Raw genomic sequence first — 14,842 nt, 5'->3', positions numbered from 1 at the left:
GGTGGTCAGTGCACTCCCACAGGGGGAGTGCCTCTCAGACAGAAGCCCTGAGCTGGGCTCATGGCTTGCGAGTGCAGTGATGGTGGCAGGGAGCGGGCCTAAGTATAACTCTATAAATACAGAGTTATACTTGAAAGAAAATGTATATATCTATGGTAGCGTGTTTGTTCTTTTTTTTTTTTTTAAGTATATTTTTATTGATTTCAGAGATGAAGGGAGAGGGAGAGAGAGACAGAAACATCAATGATGAGAGAGAATCATGGATCGGCTGCTTCCTGCACGCCCCACACTGGGGATCAAGCCTGCAACCTGGGAATGTGCCCTGACCGGGAATTGAACTGTGATAGGGGCTTAATCACAAGGAACAACAACAGCCTGTAATTATTGGAATCAAGGGTCCACGTTCAACCACTGAGCCAAGCTGTCCGGCGGGTGCTTATTCTTTCATCAAAATGGGGATCTGCTATTTAGAGAGCCTATCAGTACTTAAGAGCTTCCAGCATAACATAAAATTGAATGTGATAGCTAAACATGTTCTCTACAGAATTTACCTCCATTTAAAACTTTAAACATAACCATATTTATGTTATCTTCATACTGTTTCAAAAAGACTTTCACACTAGTAACATAAAATGACCAGACTACTACACCCTAATTTATTTTCCATATTCTTTCCCTGCTTTCTCTCCTACTTTCCCTGGTGAATGGATACTCATATTTTCAGATGTACATAACAATCTGAGCCCCAGCTACTGTGTAAGTTACAAGAGGCTTGAAGTTGTGATTTTGAATTTCTCACTGTAGTTGTGTCTCAAGCAGATGCTGGCCTAGCAGCTATCTACAGCCATTAAGAACACAAAGAGAATTATAACAGCTAATGGCTATGGGGGGAAAAGCCTCACGATGGGCCAGCTGTTGTGCTTTGAATGCTGCTGAAACACAAGTACAGGAAAGACAATATGGGAATCCCAAAGCATTCAAGCACAGTATAAATGCTTGTGTTAGGAAGATGTTCTGTTTGAACATTGGGGGAAGGCCTCATGGGTACATGAACAGGGTAGGAGGGACTACCTTGAAAATTACAGGAACTAATATTTCTATTTGCCCTATAAAATGATTGAGATATGCCAAAATTGGTCAGCTCCTCAAGCTGTACTCTAAATTGCTGCATTTGTGGAAAGCCAGCCAAAATATTATATTGGGTAATGTTAACAATATCATGCATTATGTGTGTTCTTTTGACTAGGATTGCATTTCTTACTGTTTCAATTGTGTGTGTGTGTGTGTGTGTGTGTGTGTGTCCTATTACCATTTTCTGATAATGGAATTTCTGGAGAAGGAGAATATTTCATTTTTAAGCTTTTTTTTTAACTGTAATGTCTGAAATAGCATAATGTCTCTAAAATTTAAAATATATCCACTTTGAGCACCCAAGTATATTAAAAAAACTCCTGGAATATATAAAGGGAGAGATCGACAATAATACAATCATAGTAGGGGACTTTAATATACCACTGACATCACTGGATAAATACTCTAGACAAAAAATCAGCAAAGAAATAGCAATCATAAATGACTCACTAGATCAGATGGACTTAATTGACATCTTCAGAACATTTCACCCCAAAGCCACGGAATATATGTTCGTCTCAAGTGCACATGGGACCTTTTCAAAAATAGACCACATATTGGGTCACAAACAAAGTCTCCCCAAATTCAAGAAGATTGAAATGATATCAAGCATCTTCTCAGACCACAATGGCATAATATTAGAAATAAACTACAATAAAAACATCCCAAAAAATTCAAACACTTGGAAGCTGAATAGAATGCTATTAAACAATGATTGGGTCACCAAAGAGACCAAAGAAGAAATTTAAAAAATCCTGGAAACTAATGACAATAAAAACACAACAATCCAAAATCTATGGAACACAATGAAAGCAGTCCTGAAAGGGAAGTTTATAGCTCTACAGGCCTACCTCAAAAAAAAAAAGAAAAAATGGTAGTAAATCATCTAACTCTACAACTTAAAGAATTAGAAAGAACAGAGTGAGCTGAAAGAAAGAGATAATAAAGATCAGAGCAGAAATAACTGACATACAGACAAAAAAAACCACAACAATACAAAAGATCAATGAAACAAAGAGTTGGTTCTTTGAAAGGATAAATAAGATTGATGAACCTCTAGCCAGGCTCACCAAGAAGCAAAGAGAGAGGACCCAAATAAACAAAATCAGAAATGAAAGAGGTGAAATAACAACAGACCCCACAGAAATACAAAGGATTGTTTAAAAATACTATGAACAACTCTATTCTAACAAACTAGACAACCTGAAGGAAACGGACAAATTCCTAGAAAAATAACAACCTTCAAAAACTCAATCAAGAAGAATCTAAAAATCTAAATAGGCTAATAACTATGGAAGAAATTGAAGCTGTCATCAAAAAGATTCCAGCAAACAAAAGCCTGGGGCCAGATGGCTTCACAGGGGAGTTTTACCAAACATTCAAGGAAGAACTAAAACCTATCCTCCTCAGACTATTCAAAAAAAAATCCAAGAGGAAGGAACACTTCCAAGCTCATTCTATGAAGCCAGCATCACCCTAATACCAAAACCAGATAAAGACAACACAATGAAAGAGAATTACAGGCCAATATCCCTCATGAACATAGATGCCAAAATCCTCAACAAAATTCTAGCAAATCGGATCCAGCAATACATCAGAAAGATCATACACCATGACCAAGTAGGATTTATCCTGGGGATGCAAGGATGGTACAATATCCTCAAATCAATAAACGTGATACATCACATAAAAAAATGAGAGATAAAAATGACATAGTCATATCAATTGATGGGGAAAAAAGCATTTGACAAAGTCTAACACCCTTTCTTGATAAAAACTCTCAGCAAGGTGGGAATAGAAGGGTCATACCTCAACATCATAAAAGCCATATATGACAAACCCACAGCCAACATCATACTCAATGGGCAAAAACTAAAGCCATTTCCCCTAAGAACAGGAACAAGACAGGGATGCCCTCTCTCACAACTCCTGTTCGACAAAGTACTGGAAGTACTAGCCATTGCAATCAGACAAGAAGAAGAAATAAAAGGCATCCAAATTGGAAAAGAAGAAGTAAAGCTGTCCTTATTTGCAGATGACATGATACTGTACATAGAAATCCTAAAGACTCCATCAAAAAATTATTAGACTTAATAAATGATTCGGCAATGTAGCAGGATACAAAATTAACGCCAAAATAATCTATGGAATTTTTTTACATCAATAGTGAACTTATAGAGAGACTAAAAAAGCAATCCCATTTACCATCACACCAAAAAAATTAAGATAGCTAGGAATAAACTTAACTAAGGAGGTAAAAGACCTTTATGTGGAAAACTACAGTACGCTGAAAAAAGAGATAGAGGAAGACATAAACAGATGGAAGAATATACCGTGTTCATGGATTGGGAGAATCAACATCATTAAAATGTCCATACTACCCAAAGCAATCTATAGATTCAATGCACTCCCCATTAAAATACAACAGCATATTTCACAGACCTAGAACGAACTTTCCAAAAACTCATCTGGAATAAAAAAGACCCCAAATAGCTGCAGCAATCCTGAGAAAGAAGAACAAAGTAGGTAGGATCTCAATACCAAATATCAAGCTGTATTACAAAGCCACTGTTCTCAAAACAGCCTGGTACTGGCACAAGAACAGACATATAGATCAATGGAATAGAATAGAGAACCCAGAAATTGACCCAAACCACTATGCTCAATTAATATTTACAAAGGAGGCATGAACATAAAATGGAGTCAAGACAGTCTCTTCAACAAATGGTGTTGGGAAAATTGGACAGATACATGCAAAAAAATGAAACTAGACCACAAACTTACACCATACACAAAAATAAACTCAAAATGGATAAAGAACTTAAACATAAGACAGGAAACCATACAAATACTAGAGGAATCCACAGGCAGCAAAATCTCAGACATATGCCGAAGCAATTTCTTCACCAATACTGCTCCTAGGGCAGTGGTTCTCAACCTTTTTAATGCTGCGACCCTTTAATACAGGTCCTCATGTTGTGGTGACCCCCAACCATAAAATTATTTTTGTTGCTACTTCATAACTGTAATTTTGCTACTGTTAATAAATTGTAATGTAAATATCTGTGTTTTTCGATGGTCTTAGGCTCTACAGCAGCAGTTCTCAACCTGTGGGCCGTGACCCACTGGTTGAGAACCACTAGCAGGGTCGCCTAAGACCATCAAATGGGACTACATCAAAATAAAAAGCTTTTGCACAGCAAAAGAAACCAACAACAAGAAAGCCCACTGCATGGGAGGACATATTTGCCAATGTTATCACCGATAAGGGTTTCATCTCCAACATTTATAGGGAACTCATACAACTTAACAAAAGAAAGATAAACAATCCAATCAAAAAAATGGGCAACAGAGCTAAATAAATACTTTTCTAAAGAAGATAGAAAGAAGGCCAAGAGACATATGAAAACATGCTCAAAGTCACTAATCATCCGAGAGATGCAAATCAAAACGACAATGAGGTACCATCTCACACCTGTCAGAATGGCTATCACCAACAAATCAAATGACAAGTGCTGGCGAGGATGCGGAGAAAAAGGAACCCTCGTGCACTGCTGGTGGGAATGCAGACTGGTGCAGCCACTGTGGAGAACAGTATGGAGTTTCCTCAAAAAACTAAAAATGGAACTCCCATTTGACCCAGTGACCCCACTTCTAGGAATATACCCCAATAAACCAGAAACACCAATCAGAAAGGATATATGCACCCATATGTTCTTAGCAGCCCAATTCACCATAGCTAAGATTTGGAAACAGCCTAAGTGCCCATCAGCAGATGAGTGGATTAAAAAACTGTGGTACATCTACACAATGGAATACTAAGCTGGGGTAAAAAAGAAGGAATTCTTACCATTTGCAACAGCATGGATGGAACTGGAGAGCATTATGCTAAGTGAAATAAGCCAGTCAGAGAAAGATAAATATCACATGATCTCACTCATTTATGGAATTTAATAAACAACATAAACTGATAAACAAAAACAGATCCAGAGACAGAGAAGCATCAATCAGACCATCAAACCTCAGAGGGAAGGTAGGGGAGAGTGGGGTAGAGGGGAGAGATCAACCTAAGGACTTGTATGCATGCATATAAGCCTAACCAATGGACACAGTCAACAGGGGGTGAGGGCATGAGTGGGAGTTGGGGGTGGGGGGTAATAGGGGTATAAGGACACATATATAACACCTTAATCAATAAAGAAATTATATATATATAGATTCAATGCACTCCCCATTAAAATACAACAGCATATTGGAAACCATATATATATGGTTTCCCAGATTAAAAGCTCAAAAATGATACAGCCAATTGACCAGCATGATACACTGGGATTAAAAGATTATGTTACAGAAAATTAATTGCATAAGAAAATAATTGTATTACAATACCAATAGGCCAGCCAGCTTGGCTCAGTGGTTGAGTATCGACCTATGAACCAGGAGGTCACAGTTGGATTCCCAGTCAGGGCATATGCCTGAGTTGTGGGCTCGATCCCTAGAGTGGGGAATGCAGGAGGCAGCCAATCAATGATTTCCTCTCATCATTGATGTTTCTATCTCTCTCTACCTCTCCCTTCCTCTCTGAAATAAAAATATATTTTTTAAAAAAAAAATTAATCCAAAAGTATGAAGTACAAGTAGAATTTTCAAAATAGATTCTAGATTCAAGTTATGTCTTCAAAATATTAAGAATTCAGCTGAATCTCTAACATTACTAAAGAAATAAGCTTCGTTATGATGTAACAGACTATTTTGCATGTAACCCCAACTATCTTGCATGCCAACTATTCAGCTGAAAAGTTGGCTTTAGGATCAATTGGGGCATTGAATAGATACTTTACCCCAAATTCATAAATTACAATAGGCCTAAAAATAACAGAAAACAAAAATTCAACTTGCAGAATTATTTCTATACTAGAGGCCCGGCGCAGGAAATTCATCCGCAGGTACAGTCCCTAGGCCCAGCCTGTATTTGGGGCCATCTTCCCCAGCTGCCCACAGCCGGCCCCACTCCCCCACTGCCACCAATCCCTGGTTCCCTGTTCACCATCAGGTGATCGGAGCCTGCCGGCTGGGCAAAGGGACCGAGAAGTGGTCAGTGCTCCTCATAGTGACTGGTGGAGCGGTTGTTCTGGTTGTTCTGCCGTTAGGGTCAATTTGCATATTACCCTTTTATTATATAGGATTGTGATGGATAATATAAAAATACTTACAAATAAAAAAAGCAGATATTATTCCTAATTATTTAGTAGAAAAAGTTGAAGTAAATTTTTAAAAAATGAAAGCACTTGTAAACATTCTGGTTCATTTATTGGAGGGAAATTTCATGAGATGTGACGGGATTTCTAAATATAAGTGATTATTTTCTTGTCAATGACTCTGTACTGTGCCCTGTCACACAGTTGGTAACAGATAGCTACAATCTCAGTAAACATAGATCACAGTTCATCTGGCTTTATTGAATTACTTCCCTCCCCCAACCTCATCAAGTTCGATCTCATTTCGACAGTTGTTTCAATTTCAAGATTTCTGCATCCCACTTATCACATGTTTATGCATGACTGTGAAGTAAAAAGTCCACTGGTATATATCCTCCACACTCTCAAAGGTATTTTTTAGTGGCTGAGGAAGAGCATTTTGGAGTAATTTATAACAGAATGGATTGAGCACTTACCAAATGCCAGGTCTATACTCCGCATTTAACAAACATTATCTCACTTAAATCTCTCACTGTCCCTATGAGGTAGGTACTCAATATTCTCATTTTACAGGTGAGAAAACTGAACTTAAGGTGGTTACTTAGCTTGCTCAAGGTCACACAACTAATAAGAATCAGAGCCCAGATGTGATGCTGCAGTGAATTTTATTAAATTTCTAGAGGTCATTCCTTATATCTATTATTTATGATTGTAGCTGGTCTTTAAACTTACTCACATTCATTTATCCATTTTGCTATCCTATAAACTATGCTTCTCTTTAGATTTTTTTCCAGTTAAATGGGTTGGTGCTTACTACAGAAGCTAAATTGATGTTACTAATTCCTCTTCTGTTTACTGTCATTTTCTTGTCATCTCAACTCCTACTTACTTTGTAAAAGGAAGTCCTCTAAAACCCAACCCTCTTATCTATGCAAGGAGAGTGCAGAAAGAAGCAAGCCTGAAAAAGGTACTGACATGTAATATATTCCAAGCTAAGAGTGAGTTACAAGATGAAAATAGAATTATAATGACATGGAGAAAACAGGGTGTTTTCATCTATAACTGGACATTATTTTTTTTTAATCTTTATCGTTGAAAGTATTACATATGTCCCTTTTTTCCCCCAGTTGACCTCTTCTAGCCTGCCCCACCCCCCACCCCAGCCATCACCATAACTGGACATTATGGAGTGTGATCTCACCACGAGGCAGTTCTGCAGTGATAAACATGTTCTCTTGAAGATAGATTGCAAATGTTTGAATCCCAACTCTAACACTTTGTACCTCCATTTGCTCATCCATAAATGATGTAGTACCAACTCCATTGGGTAGTTTTGAAAATTAAATGAGTTTACATATAAACAACCAGAACAGTACTCAGAACCAAGGAAGCACTATATAACATTATTTAAAGAGAATTTCTAAAACATCTGCCACAGATTATCAAATACTTTCAAAGAGTATCTATAAAACAAACATCACTTCCTCTCTGAGAAAACACCAAATGGTGATGACATTGGTGCTATGGGTGGGTCTGAAGGCCCCAGGGCCCTGGAATTCCAGGCCCAGGCAGGTTGCATGGAGGATTTGGCAGAGGCCTAGAGGCCAGAGTCTGCCGTGTGAGGTCATGGAGCTTGCAGAGGAAAGGTCGAGGACAAGGAGTGCAGTCCCATCACCAAGCTGGGCCACCTGGTCAAGGACGTAAACATCAAGTGCCTGGAGGAGACCTATCTCTTCTCCCTGTCCATCGAGGAATCTGAAGTCACTGACATTTCCTCAGGGATATCTCCAGGTTGAGGCTTTGAAGATTATCCTGAAGTATACGCAGCTGACCAGAGGACCCGATTCAAGGTATTTGTCCTAACTGGGGACTACAATGGGCATGTCCATCTGGGTGTTAAGTGCTCCAAGGAAGTAGCCACTGCCATCTGAGTAGCCATCATCCTGGCCAAGCTCTCTATTGTCCCTGTGCTGCAAGGCTACTGGGGAACAAGATTGGCAAGCACCACACTGTCCCTTGCACGGTGACCAGCTGCTATGACTCTGTGCTGGTGTACCTCATTTCTGCGCCCAGGGGCACTGGCATGTCTCAGCCCCTGTGCCCAAGACACTGCTGGTGATGGCCGATATCCATGACTGCTACACCTCGGCCTGGGTTGTGCTGCCACCCTGAGCAACTTTTCCAAGGCCAACTTTGATGCCATCTCCAAGACCTATCTCACCCCAAACCTCTGGAAAGAGACCAGGCTCACCAAGTGCCTCTATCAGAAATTCACTGACCATCTTGTAAAGACCCACTCCAGAGCTTTTGTGCAGAGGACCCAGGCTCAAGCTGTGACCACCACACAATTTTATATTAATTAATTAGTTAAGTAATAGCATTAGGTGTTTAAAATATCTAGTATTCTCAATTTTGAGTGTTGCCGCCCATCCTCTTCTTTATCCCCATTGATACAGATAATAAGAAATTCACCAAGTATGAGAAAAACTGTTTACATGTCAACATCTACTATGTGGGTATTGGGGGGGAGGGGGAGGGTACTTGCTTAGATTTACTGAGTTGACTATTAGTACAGTTCACAGACCCAACCTCTGCTAAGAACTTCTGGGTGGGCATAGCCTCAGACACCAACCCATCACAACTCATCCTGGTGCTGACTTTCCTGTGCCCAGGTAATGCTTAATGGTTAAGAACTCAGAATCTGATTGTGCTGGTTTTAAACCCTAGTCTGCCACTTAATTCCTGCATGGTCTTCCATGTTACTTAAGATCCCTTCTATAGGATGCTAATAACAGTCCAATCTCAAATGAAAACAAAACTACATTGTGAAGGGCCTGACCCATGGTAGATTCTCTAACATTAGTTATTTTTCTGGTTACTATTACTTTTGTTACCATCATCTCTATCTTTCCTCATGTGCTCAGCTCCTTACAGAAACCTCCATTCTCTCCCTATCTAAGAGAAATGAGCTTAAACTAGCTGTAAGCATTGGGGGATTGAATAAAGACACTGAAAAAATGAACTGAAAGAATTATCTGTTAATCTTGCCGATTCTCCAATGCTTTCTCACAATTAGGTTTTAAAAGTTACTCACATTTTACTTTTAGCTTAATTAACTGACCTTCTTTGTTGTAGCTGGTTTCAGCCAAGCAAGGACTTATATGCATAAATGCATAACCTATGGACACAGACAACGGGTGCTGTGAAAGCCGGCGGGGGTGGGGGGGGTTGGGGGGGGGAGGAGTGAAAGTGGGAGGGAGGAACCAATGGGGGGAAAAGGGGACATCTGTAACATTTTCAATAATAAAGACAATTTAAAAAATAAGGGGGTGGGGGGAGGGTGGTAATAAATTTTTTACTCAGCCCAGAGAAGAGTTTAGGTCAAGTCTTTTTCCTAAAGGGCTTACTGGGGGAGCAGATGAGGCAGGGAGAAGAATAGGAAAATAATTTCAAAAGGGTGAAAACTTAATAATATACTATTGTAAGTGTTGAGGAAAACGTGAATGACTTTCTTATGGGCAAAAAGATTATTGAATGTCCTTTCAGTGGAATGTTGAAGGTTATATGGTTCTATAAGAACCTGTGTCTTTCATTGTCTTTGACTAGAATATTCTACAGTTCTGTACAGATGGAAATTAACCTCTAGAAAACTAATGACAGTGCAGATATTCCTTGTCCACAGTAGTGTAAATGGTTCCTGTGCTGGGCAATGCAAATGGATTTGTCCAAGAGACACATAAATCCAATTCTCATTTGAAGTTGTTGTGCCATCTTACTGGTTCACTTATTAATTGATGACTTAAATAAAATAGTTCACATGTGTTTTATTTTACATTTAAATGAGAGATATAATTTATCATTTTGAAAATTACTCTTTAATGAAAAGTACAAAATTAGGGCAGAGGGTCAAATCATCAAATCTGCTGCAGTGAGAGAAGAGGTCGAGAAAGATTTGCAGATCAATGTTAGGTTTGATTGAGCAATTGAATTGATTCCCCTCCCCTGGGAACTGGCTTTTCAGGTCATTTCACTATGGACATTCCCTTTGACCACATTTCACTTGCGGTGACCACATTCCATTATCTCCCTTCTGGGTATGCATAAAGAAGTCTCCACCCAGAAAAAAACCCACCAAAAGTCCTTTAAAAGCCACTGACTCCCATCACTGGATGCTGGAGCCATCCAGGCTCAGTCACCTGGTGTGCAGATGATTGAATAAATTCGTAATCCCTCACCACTCTGGCCTCTGGAGACCTAACAATCAGTTTAACAGGAAGGATATCCTATCTTAAAGAGAGAATATGCTAATTGACCCTTACATCATCACAAAGATGGCAGCACCCACAGCCAATAAGAAGGGAATATGCTAATTGACTGCCAAGCCCTCAAAATGGCAGCGTCCAGTCCCCTCAGCCCCGCCGGGGCAGCAAGTGTGCAGCAAAGCCGGGCCCACCCCCAGGCAGACCCGGCCTTGCCACGCACCTGCCTCCAGAGTCCCCCAGTCCCCTCAGCCCCCCAGCTGCCCAGGGCCAGCCTGAGGCACAGGCAAGCCTCAGATGGCAGCTGCCCAGCCACCCAGGGCCCCCAGAGGCTCAGGTAACCAGGGCCGGCTGAGGCTTGCACTGCCAGCAGTGGCAGCAACAGAGGTGTGATGGGGTGTGGCCTTTCCTCCTGATTGCCGTGTTGCCTCCCGCCCCTGAGGGCTCCTGGACTGTGAGAGGGGGCAGGCCAGGCTGAGGGACCCCCCCTCCAGTGCATGAATTTTCATGCACCGGGCCTCTAGTTAAAACATATAAGGAGAAATTTCCCAGCAAACAAGAAGGAAGGCATTGTAGGCAGGGAAATAGCAAGCCTAATGACTCATAAATGTGAAACAGCGTTTATTCATTCAACACAAAGTGAAGTGCGAAAACAGTTAAAATACAGTTCTTACTGTCAGGAATTTTATACATAAGTAAAAGACAAACAATTAAAACAAGCAAGTATGATTCAGTATCATAAAAAGAAGCTAAAAATGACAAGGGTACTATGACAGCACAGAGGAAGGGCATCAGATTTAGAAAAAGAAGCTAAGAAGGTTTTTTTGGAGAAGTTACTATTTGCAATGAATCATGAAAAATGAATAGAAATGATCTAGATAAAGAAGGAACAATGGATATCTGAGATAGAGAATAAAAGCATGTGGAATGTGAAACCTTGACCTTCTTGCAGGCTAAAAATATTTTGAATCAGTATATCCCAAATGCTAGTCCTTGACAAAGTTTTCAACAACCAGGAGAAAAAAGTGTTATAAATACCCTAGGAGTGGTTCATGAGGAATCAATTGCCCAGAAGTATATCAAATTATGAAACAAATGTCATATATATTGCCCAAATGATATTTTTACTTTTCTTCCAACTTAACATTCAGTCTATTCAGTGTCTGACTCAACATCTGTAAACTCCCCCTCTTCTATGCACTTCCCTTCCCCTCTTCTCCCTCCCTTAACCATCCTGTCCTTCGTGATCTTCTTGATCTTTTTTTCCTCCTCTGCTCTTCTCCCAGTTTTCCAGGTCCTCTCTGAATGTGTTATGCTAGGTTCCCAGTTAGGTTCCTGAAGAGAAATCAGGACCTTCAAACTGAGGTATCTACGAGACAAACATATCTTTCTCTTTCCAATATTGATTACTTCTCCTAGATTAAATTTATATAGTATTATGTTAATAAAGTCTGTCTTTAAAATAAATCCCCTTCTTTTCCATAAGTGATGAGATGGAAAAAGAGTAAATATGAAGATAAAAGGGAAAAAATTTTTCTTCTTCCACTCCTCTCTCTCGGGTGTTTTTTAAAAAATAAAGCCAAATTTACTCAGTCTAGAGTATCATAATTTATTTTGCATTAGTGAATTCATGTCTTTGTGTGTGTGTGCGTGTGTATTTGTGTGTGTGTTAAAATGCTCTCTTTGTAAAGATTAGTTATAGTTACTGGTACCATATTTTAATGTTTTATTGACTAAATTAAAAGTTGCCAACCCATTTTTTTAAATTTTCTTAGTAAAACCCATAAATCAGAGAACTAAACTAAAGGGATCTTCCAACAAGATTAGATATTCAAAACCTCCAGAGCCAGGACTATGATCCAAACTATTATGGTTCTGGTCCAGTGTTCTTTCTACTATTACATGGGAGATGAATATGCAGCACATTAGCTATAACTTCAAAAGCATTAGTAATACAAGCAATGTCAGTTCTTAGCACTGAAATATAATAGCTTAATATATATTTTGTTATTGTACTAAATTGGCATTCAAATTTCTCATCACAGCATTCATAGTGAACTTATAGAGCATTATAGAATTCTCTGGACTTGAGGAACTAAAAGATAATTCAGGTGATTATGCAATCTTATTTCAAGAACTCAAAGATAACAGGTCTAAATTATTCATCTGCATAGAATCCTAATAAAATAAGTGGGGTAAGTTATCTGTGAGGAGAGTTTTTTACTCCCCTTTAATAAAAAGAAAAAGCTTTCAAAACCTGAGCTACATGTTTCATGAGGGCAAAAACATTATACTCACCCTTCACGGGTGAAATACCATCTATTTGTAATGACTCACAGAGCCAACTCATGCAATTTGAAATGAAAAAAGTAGGAAGAATTTTTTTAACCTTGTGTGTTTAAATAAAAAACAAAGATGAACCCAGAAACCATGAATTTTATAGTAATTTTAATGAGACTTTACCAGCACACGGATGCTCACATGTTGAAATTGCAGATTCTATTTGAACTGAAACATCAGCTTATAAACACATTAATTTTTTTCACTTTAAAATCTTCAACTCCCCATAGGCTATGGTCAAAAAAGAAAGCAACTAGTACTGTACCAACTTGTATCAGACAAGACATCTGAGAGTCCATCTTAAACACTATTAATTCAATGAAGGAATTAAATGATGTGCCTGTTTAAATTGGAATGCAGGTCATTTCCTATTGTTCCACAATATTTTTTTAATTTTTGATTGGCATTTAAATTTCACTTAGCACAGTAACAACAACAAAAAAAAGAATAACATGGAGTGCTTTCCAGAAGATATTTTCAGCTGCAGCATAGTAAGGAGGAACCCAAGTGGATGCCAGTGGTCTTTTTGAGATGGAGCAGGTTACTCTCTCAAACTCACTTTATGTGGTTCTCACAAAAGGAGCAACATAGGCTCCTGGGGACACTGCTGCTCTTAAGAGTCCATTTCAATGGTACATTTATATTCGCTTTCACTCCTCTGGCTGTGTGATCCTTTAACACTACGTATCTTACTGTCCCCATGAGCTGCCAAATTTAGCAAATAAAAGGTCACCTAGCTAAATTTGAATTTCAGATAAACAGTAATCATTTTTCTTATAATTATGTCCCCAATATATGGGAACCCTACTTCCTATGGATGGGAGGTGTCCTGGCAGGAAGTCTGGAAGGTTGTCATAAATTAATACTTTCCCCAGTGCTTAACATGTCATGCTTGAACCCACATTTCATGGTTCTCATGAAAATGCATTCCCTTGTTCCTATACTAGGTGTACCAGTTAATAATGCGGATTTTGTAATCAAAGAAGACACGATAATTTCAAGAGAAACATCAAAAGTGCTTTATTCAAAGTAATGTCCAGCGCTAGCTACACATTTCCCCATCTTTCAGGTAATTTGTGGATACCGTCCCAATAGAACTTTTCTTGTTTTGAGGCAAACGATTCCAAGACCCAATTTTCCACTTCTTCATATGTTTTGAAGTGCTGCTCAGAAAGTGTGTGTGCCACCGATTGGAACAAGTGCTAATCTGAAGGAGTAAGGTTTGGTGAATACGGCAGGTGGGTTAATACTTCCCAGGCAAGATCTTTTAACGTGTCTTTAACTGGTTTTTTTATACAAGAAATACATGAACATCTTTATTTTTAAACTTCAAACAATGCAGACAAAAACAAAGAGTATAGTTCAATTTCCCTTCCCCCACACTCCCCTGCCAGCTTCACTGGTCTATATTCTTAACCATCTGGTGTGTATTCTTCTACATACTTTTCTATGCCTTTCTATACATAGATACACTTATCACACTATCCACCCATTCCTTCCCAAGTTGTTTATCCAGAATTAAAGCAGCATATATCCATACAAAGAATTACACACAAATATGCAATAAGTGCTTAATAAATAACAGCCAAAAACTTGAAACAACCTAAATGTCTTTCAACAAGTGAATGAAGAAACAAATTGAAGTATATCTGTACTATGGAACACTGCCCAGCAATAACAAGGAATGGACGACTGGTATATGAAATATTTTTTAATCTCAAGTATTTATGCTGAGTAAAATAAACTACTGGCTCCTAAATGTTTGATTCCCAGTCAGGGCACATGCCCAGGTTTTGGGCTGGATCCCCAGTAGGGGGTGTGCAGGAGGCAGCGATCTATGTGTCACTCTCACATGGATCTTTTTCTTTCCCTCTCTCTCCCTTCCTCTCTCTCTAAAAACCAATTTTTAAATAC

At 39.0% G+C, this 14,842-nt stretch overlaps 1 pseudogene across 1 annotated transcript; it reads left to right on the top strand.

The window, feature by feature from the left end:
* The first annotated feature begins 6,869 nt into the window (after nucleotides 1–6,869).
* On the top strand, nucleotides 6,870–8,692 carry LOC308246714 (small ribosomal subunit protein uS5-like; annotated as a pseudogene). The gene is made up of 2 exons: nucleotides 6,870–6,874; nucleotides 7,969–8,692. The product of its transcript is annotated as a small ribosomal subunit protein uS5-like (transcript).
* Nucleotides 8,693–14,842: the final 6,150 nt, after the last annotated feature.

The sequence above is a fragment of the Plecotus auritus genome (genome assembly GCF_963455305.1).
Source record: "Plecotus auritus genome assembly, chromosome: 4".
NCBI classification, from domain to species: domain Eukaryota; kingdom Metazoa; phylum Chordata; class Mammalia; order Chiroptera; family Vespertilionidae; genus Plecotus; species Plecotus auritus.
This window is presented reverse-complemented; position numbering and strand designations above follow the sequence as displayed.